This window comes from Lactuca serriola, chromosome 6, assembly GCF_051521515.1.
Source record: "Lactuca serriola cultivar US96UC23 chromosome 6, Lser_US96UC23_V15, whole genome shotgun sequence".
Lineage (NCBI taxonomy): Eukaryota > Viridiplantae > Streptophyta > Magnoliopsida > Asterales > Asteraceae > Lactuca > Lactuca serriola.
The window spans coordinates 17,676,003-17,684,684 of NC_136413.1; the positions used below are offsets into that span (position 1 = coordinate 17,676,003).

The window sequence follows — 8,682 nt, forward strand, 5'->3', positions numbered from 1 at the left end:
ACTTTTCGTCAATCTATCCACAATCACCCATATGGCGTCCACATCCCTCATCGTCCTCGGTAACTTCATGATAAAGTCCATAGTGATATCCTCCCACTTCCACATAGGAATGGTTAGCGGCTGAACCTTTTCATGAGGCCGCTGATGCTCGACCTTGACCTTCCTGTAGGTTAAGCACCATTCCACAAACCAGACGATCTCCTGCTTCATACAGGGCCACCGGTAACTCATTCTCAAATCTCTATAGATTTTTGTAGCCCCTGGATGTATAGAGAGCTTGGACTTGTGTGCTTCTTCCAATATCTTCTGTGTCACTCATCCAGTCACCGGTACCCACACTCGACCACAATATGTCAAAAGACCTCGGCTATCCTTAACAAACAAAGGATATTATCCCCGAATCCGCTCTATTTTCCAATTCTCCTTCTTCACCCCCTCGACCTAAGCTTCCTTGATCATATCCAACAAGGGAGAGATCACCGTCATCCTCAAACAAACGTTCCCAATCGGGGAAACTGCCACCTTGCAGCTCAAAGCATCGACCACCATATTGGCACTCCATGGATGGTACAAGATCTCACAGTCATAATCTTTCAGCACATCCAACCACCTCCTCTGCCGCATGTTGAGGTTCTGCTGATCCATCAAATACTTCAAACTCTTGTAATCAGTATAAATAGTGCACTGTAACCCATACAAATAGTGCCTCCAAATCTTGAGGGCAAACACCACTGCCCCAATTTCAGGTCGTGAGTGGGGTAATTCGCCTCATGAGGCTTCAACTGCCTCAAGGCGTAAGCTATCACATGACTTCTCTGCATCAGTATCGCGCCTAACCCTGAGATGGACGCATCATAGTACACCACCAAATCATCTAACCCTTGAGGTAGTACTAGAATCGGAGCCTCGCATAACCTCCGTCCCAGGGTCTCAAAAGCCAACTGTTGTCCCATGCCCGCATCGAAATGTCACATTCTTCTTGGTCAAGAGGGTCAATGGCACAACATGCTTGGAGAAATCCTGGATAAATCTCCGATAATAGCCTGCTATACCTAAGAAGCTATGGATCTCAAAAGCATTCTTCAACACTTCCCGCCGCATCATTGCCTCAACCTTGGCTGGATCAACTGAAATGCCCTCCTGGTTGATGGTGTGTCCTAAAAATTGTACCTCTCGCAGCCAGAAATCACACTTAGAGAACTTGGCATACAACCTCTCCACTCTCAGTGTCTCCAATACTTCCCTCAGATGATGCTCATGTTGCTCCTTAGTCTTAGAATAGACTAGGATATCATCAATAAAAATGATAACCGACCGATCTAGCATCGGTCTGCACACTCTGTTCATGAGGTCCATGAACGCTGCTGGGGCATTGGTGAGCCCGAATGTCGTCACCACAAACTCATAGTGCCCATACTGAGTCCTGAAAGTTTTCTTCGGTATATCCTCATCCCGAATCCTCATCTGATGGTATCCCGGCCGAAGATCAATCTTGGAAAATCAAGACGTGCCCTGTAGCTGATCGAACAAATCATCGATCCACTTTAACAGATAATGGTTCTTCACTGTTAGTTTGTTCAGGTCCCGATAATCAATGCACATCCTGTGTGATCCATCCTTTTTCTTCACGAACAGAATCGGAGCTCCCCACGGGGAACTGTTCAGGCGGATAAACCCTCGGTCTAGCAGCTCCTGGAGCTGCGTAGATAGCTTCTACATCTTGGGCGGTGCTAGCCGGTACGGTGTCGTCGCTATCGGAGTGGCACCTGGCACTAAATCAATACGAAACTCCACTTGCCTTTCCGGAGGCATTTCCGATAACTCCTTGGGAAAGACATCCCGGAACTCCTGAACAACCGTCACACTGCCCACATCCGCCATGGTCTCAATCCTCGTATCTGAGATATATGCAAGAAATCATGTACAACCCTGCTGCAGAAATCTCCTAGCTCTCGCGGCTGAACAAAGGGTTAACCCCTGCGAGGCCCTCTTGCCATGAATAACCAGTTCTCCCCTATTTGGGGTTCGAACCCTCACCAAATGGCTACCGCAATCGATCATGGCCCCATTGGCCCCCAACCAGTCCATCCTAACAATCACCTTCTGCCCTCACAACGGTATTGGGACTAGATCAACATGAAATCTCTTCCCAAGTACATTCAGAACACATTCTAATACACCCTCGCAGCACTTACGGTGCGGTCATCCCCAATCTCCACCTCAAGCGGGGAATCCAAAGTTCCCAACGCATCCAAAAACTTCTTGCTAAGTGCAAGAGACACGAATGATCGGGTAGCTCCCGAATCGAACAAGACGTGATCAGACATACTAGGGGTGTTCAAAACCGGATATCCGAATTTCGGATATCTGAAAATTCGGATAGTTGATTTTTGATATCCGAATCCGTATCCGAAATTTCGGATATCCGAAATTTCCAATACGGATTCGGATATTAAACCGATATCTGAATTTCATTAATTTTAAATAAATATCCACATCTGAACATCCGATCCGTAAAATTACCGCAACTGTTAAAATTAATAATAGCAACTATGTTAAATCTTGCGACATATATGGATATCGATAGCAACAAATAAATATATGTAGCATTTACTTAATAGTTTTTTATTATAAGCCAACGAACCAGGATTATAACAAACAAATATATAACGATTGTAAATGTAAAGGTTTGCAATAAAAGTTTGGAAAGAATGGTCACGAAAAAGTTCAAAATGGTGGGGAACATTAGTCCATTAAGCATGTCAATGTTTCTAATTTCTCATTTTAAAATATAAAAAAATAAAGAAAAATTATTTTATTTCGGATATCGGATATTCGAAAAATCTGAAACTTTATAAATTCACTATCCGTATCCGAATCCGAAAATCGGATATCCGAAATTCAAATATCCGAAAATCCGGATATCCGAAATTTCAGATAATTTCAGATCGGATTTTCGGATTTTCGGATCGGATATTTCGGATGCGAATATTTTTGAACACCCCTAAGACATACCATTTACCAAAAAGGTTCCTATACATAAGTACTATATATATATATATATATATATATATATATATATATATATATATATATATATAATCAGTACAATAAAAATCTAGAGCGGGGAGATAAAATATGTACCAGCCACAACGTCCGCCTCAGCCCGAGCCTCCTCGATAGTTAGCTGGAATGTGCGACCCTTCACCGTTGGAGTCTCCACCTTAACAAGGCGGCCATCAGTGATCCTCATGGTGGCAGGCATATGCGCCACCACTGCTCCTCCTCCTCCCTGCAACCTCGGACAATCGGCTTTTTTATGACCAGCCTGGTTGCAGTGAAAACATATCAAGTCCTTCTTGGGGCAATCCCTGCTCGTGTGGCCCGGATGACCACAAGTATATCATACCGGGCCCGACCTCCGGCAGCCTCCACTGTGCACTTTCCTGCATTTGGCACACCGGCCACGACCCTACAGGCCCCTTCCCGAAGAATCAAAGGTCTTAGGCCTTTTAGACTAACCCCTAGTTGCCTGAACCTGCTCTGGCTTCCACTTGGTACGGAAGTCCAACTCCATCTCCCGTTCACGGGCCTTCTATACCATCACATTCACGGTTTTGCACCATGCGAAGCTCATAAACTCCTGGATATCATCCCTCAACATGGAATGATACCTCGTCATCCTCATGTCCTCATCGGTAGCATACTGTGGGATCAACAATGCTCATTCCTGAAACTTGGCGGTGATCTCCGCCACAGTCTCGGTGGTCTCCTGTAGGTCATGAAACTCCCTCACTAGTCGTTGCACCTCAATAGGTGGTGCAAACTCCAAATCAAATCGCCAAACAAACTCGGACCGTGTCATCTCAGCTACACCGACTGCTCCCACCTGACTAGTCACCTCACCCCACCAGTCTCGGGCTCTGTCTATCAGCATACATGAAGCAAAAACCACACTTTGCCATATTAGGGCAAGAACTCGTGCGATGGGCATTCTCTATATACGCCACCCAGCGTCGGCGGACAATGGGGTCCCTGACCCCAAAAAACTCTAGCGCCCCACACGCCTTGACCTTCTGGAACGAGGGAGTTCGGACCCTGATGTGGCCCGCAACAATCTCAGCTCTGAATACCCTGAGCCTCTCCTCCATAATCTCCATCATGCCCTCCTTAACTTTCCCAAAGATAACTGGGGTGGCGTCAAGGATGCCCCTCGTAACCTCAGCCGCAATAAGCTCACGCAGCCTCTTGTCGATGGGTTCGATACCATCGCCCGACCCAAATCAAGATCCCGATCCTGATCCCCTAGCGCCATGTCGTTTCACCACCATATTGTACGACAATACCATAAAACATAATGATCAGGATGTCTAAAGAGGGGATCCTCCCACGCCGGTCCTCCTTATAGCTTTTAAGTCTAACACTGGTTCAGGTATAGGTCCTGTGCTTTCAATAGTATGAGCCCAATACTACTTTCCACACCTACCTATATCTTCCCTGGGGCTTTAGCTGATAACTCCAATTCGTCCCAAAATAAATCATATCCTACAGACTACGACATATCTCATACCCTAGGCGACCCTAAGATTTTCTCTACCCATATCAATCATACCAATCATAACCGGTTGCCTTTATGCATGCAAATTATACACAGAAAAGGATCAAATAGACTTTTGAATAATAGATTATACCCTAGGACCACAACCAGACGGGGAACAGGAAATAAGGCCAAATCAATCATTCTAAGCCTATAAGTTCCTAACCGTATACAATTTTGAAAGCATACACATAGCAAGATCCGTACGATTATCATAGCTCAAGCATCGGTATAACATCAAAACCTAGCTTCTTACAACGTTTTAGTGCATGGAAAGGGGCTAAGTTGAATAAAGTGAGCAACTTTATGTCATTTGGGACCTAGAGAGGTCCAGATCTGGAACTATATCCTTGTGATAAGTCCAGATCCAAGTTGACACCATTTTGCACCAAAAATGGCCATCTACTTCCAATAAAAGGGATCTAAGCAACTAGAGATCAAGGTAACGACTTTATACCTCAAAATGATGGCCAATACAGAGTAGATGTCAGATCTACTGTTTCTCTCCTTGCTCCATCCTCTTCAATCTCTAAAATCCTTCACAAGGGCACAAGTTTCACTCTCTAAGGCTCATACACACTTAAGGAAGCTCAATTATGCGTCTAGGGTTTCTTTCTGGGTTGCAAGGACGATGAGGGAGGCTACAAATGAGCCATAAGTCCTTTAAATATGGTGCAAGCCCCTGAAAATTAGGGTTTCACTCTACATCACCTACTAGTCAAGTCGGGGCCTTTCAACTCGTCGAGTAGCATTTAAGTCCTGCGACCTCATAATAGTCTCTACTCGACGAGTTGGAGCACCCCAACTCGCCGATTCCATGCACAAAACGCTAAAAATTAGATAAATTAATTAATACCTGGAACAGGTGTGACAATTCCCTACAAACTTTCTAGGGTTTATCCATTTAGTCCCTAAAGTTGTTTTCGGGATTTATGGGTCCCTAAACTAGGATATGACCTACTCTTTTAGTCCCTGTCAACGTGTGATAGTCGGTTTAGTGACCTTTTAAACCAAAAAAACTCACATTGTGCCCCTATAAAGCCAAAAAAATAATAATTTTGGGGATCAAATCGCACAAGCTACCAAGAAAACTCTCAGTCTTCATTCTTTACGAAGCTCTTTTCCATAATCAACTTCTAGGAAATGCCACATTGGTGATTAAGGGATGAGTTTCTTCATATAGCACCATTCTTTATCTAATGACAACATTAGACCTTTCAGAATTGAGTTACTATTTTATTTTCGGTCTAGAATGACAAATGTTTTTGAAAAACAAGTTCTCTTTAAAGTATAATTAAATCAAGTTTGTCAATGCGCTTTAATTCCTAGTGTCCTGTTCAGTGAACTTTGATATTATAACAAGGTATATAGCTCTATAGATCGGTAATAAAGTGTAAATTTTTAGTATTATACTTAAAATATTTAGATAAATTTGAACCATTTTTTGCATGAAAGGGATTTATGTGCCATTTATTTTGCAAGTTTGGTTGCATCCTTAACCCTGGCCTTTTCCATACGGTTAATATGACTTAGACTTCACTGAAGGACTTTCATCTATAATTAACGTTTGCTTCAGTACTCCATTCCTTCGTAGTTGTAAAAACAATCGAATGATGGGTTTCTTTCACATAAAGAAAAAACAAGGGAAAAATACTCATATCCCCGAAGACATGGATAACATCTCCAAAAACTGGAAAACTCTTAGTGGAGAAACCAACTGGAAAGGTTTATTTGATCCTCCTGGACAGTATCTCCGTAATTACATCATCCACTATGGCGAAATGGCTCAAGCCACTTACGATGCTTTCAACTCCGTTAAAGTATCAAAGTATGCTGGAAGTAGTCGATATGCCATAACCAATTTGTTGTCACGGGTAGGGATTAGTCAAGGTCGCCCATTGAATAAGTATCATGTAATTAAATACTTATATGCAACGTCTTCTATAGCTCTTCCTAATGCATTCATTGTCAAGTCATTGTCGAGGGAGACATGGAGTAAGGAATCGAACTGGATGGGCTTTGTAGTAGTTGCTACAGACGAAGGGAAGGTGACGTTAGGGAGGAGAGACATTCTGATTACTTAGAGAGGAACTATTCAGACCTTGGAGTGGATTAATGATCTTGACTTTCATGTTGGTTTTGGCTCTAATAATATTTGGAGAAAACAATGCTGATGATCCAAAAATACAATGTGAGTTTGTTACGGTTTGATCTTGGTTTCGGCTCCAATAACTATTACTTAAATCATTATTTGTTACGATTTGAACCCCAAACTTAGTTTTTTAGCTTTATAGGGCACAATGTGAGGTTTTTTGGTCTAAAAGGTCACTGAACAGGCTATTACAGATTGCCAGGGACTAAAAGAGCAGGTCATATCCTAGTTTAGGGACCCATAAAACCCGACAAAAACATTAGGGACTAAATGAGTAAACCCTAAAAAGTTTGTAGGACATTTAAACTGTCAAAAATGCATTTCATGGTCTTTTTAGCGACGAAACTCCGTCAATAATCCATTGCTAAATTGACAAATTAGAGAATATTTAGAATTTAATTAGATTTCAGATTTTTATAAAATCACAAATCCACCACCTAGTTAAAAGTAAAAGATATTAGTATTTAAGGTAAAGCGTACAAAGAAAAAGCTGTCGGTTTAAGTAGGATGGTTGTTTTAGGTTGAAAACTAGGAGCTGGTTAAAAGAGTTATATTTTTTATTTTTAGGAGCTGGTTAAAAGAGTAGTATATTTTTGATTCTTATATATTTGGTGATTAAGTTTTTTTTTTTTTTTTTGTAATTTAAGTATTTTTTTATGTATTCTTTCAATTTATTTAAACCGTACATTTTTAATTTGTTTAAACCGTATACATTCAGTCCTTATGTTCGGTTACTTCTAATAAGCCGGAAAAATTATTGAAAAAGTAAAATATTTTTCGATTTGTACACATTTGATCATTGAGTTTTTTCGTCCGCATTTACCCCTTCAATTTGTTTAAATTGTATACATTCGGTCTTTATGACCGGCTACTCCTAGTAATCCAAAAAATGACTTAACAGGATAATATATTTATCATTTTGTACACATTTAGTCATCAATATTTTTTTGTATATTTAGCCGTTAATATATTTCTCGCAAAATTAGTCCTTATTGATTTTGTACACATTCAATACTTTTAATTGGTTTCTTTAGCTTTTTCTCAGCATCCTACATGGGTCAATCATTAATAATGTATCTGGGGTTGTTGATATTTATGGCCACCGCTACCTTGGCTCTTCGGTCTTATGGTTTGGCTTAGGTCTTGTGTTTTGAACATCGTAACTTTTTCATACTATCTTAGATTTTAATGATATTTATATACACACATTCATATTTATCTACTACAATTTTTGTTTAGATTACTCTCATTTAAAAATAATATATTTTTACTTACGATTTTATATATATATATATATATATATATATATATATATATACATACATTCATAAATAACGCATGAATATAATGATTGTAAGTAAAAATATTTTTTTATAACTAATATAAACAAAAGCTGTAGTAGACTCAAGTACGAATGCATTGATATAGATATCGTTAAAATCTGATATCATATGAAGAAGTTACAACGTTCCAGAACACAAGACCTAAGTAACTATGCAGCCAAAACCGTAGTTTCTATAAGTATCAACAACTCCGAACACCTAATTAATAATTATCTCATGTAGAATGTCGTGAGAAACACCTAAAGAACAGGTCATAAATATTGAATATATACAAAAACAACAATGACTTATTTTACAACAAAAAATATTAAGGACTAAATGTGCACAAAGTGAAAAAATATGTTACCTTATTAAATCATTTTTTCGACTTACGTATAATAGCTGGTCATAAGAACTGAATGTCTACAGTTTAACAAATTGAAAGGTAAATGTGAAAAAAAATAAAAACTCAATAACCAAATGTGTATAAATCAATAAATATATTTCCCTTTAAGTCATTATCCCTATAATAAAATGTAAAACACTTATAGAAAAACACATTATAGAAAGTATTAAGGTACACTTTGAGTATCCAGAACATTTAGGGTAAA

At 39.9% G+C, this 8,682-nt stretch overlaps 1 pseudogene; it reads left to right on the forward strand.

Annotated features, from left to right (window-relative positions):
• Positions 1–6,210: 6,210 nt before the first annotated feature.
• Positions 6,211–6,681, forward strand: LOC145059541 (phospholipase A1-IIalpha pseudogene; annotated as a pseudogene).
• Positions 6,682–8,682: the final 2,001 nt, after the last annotated feature.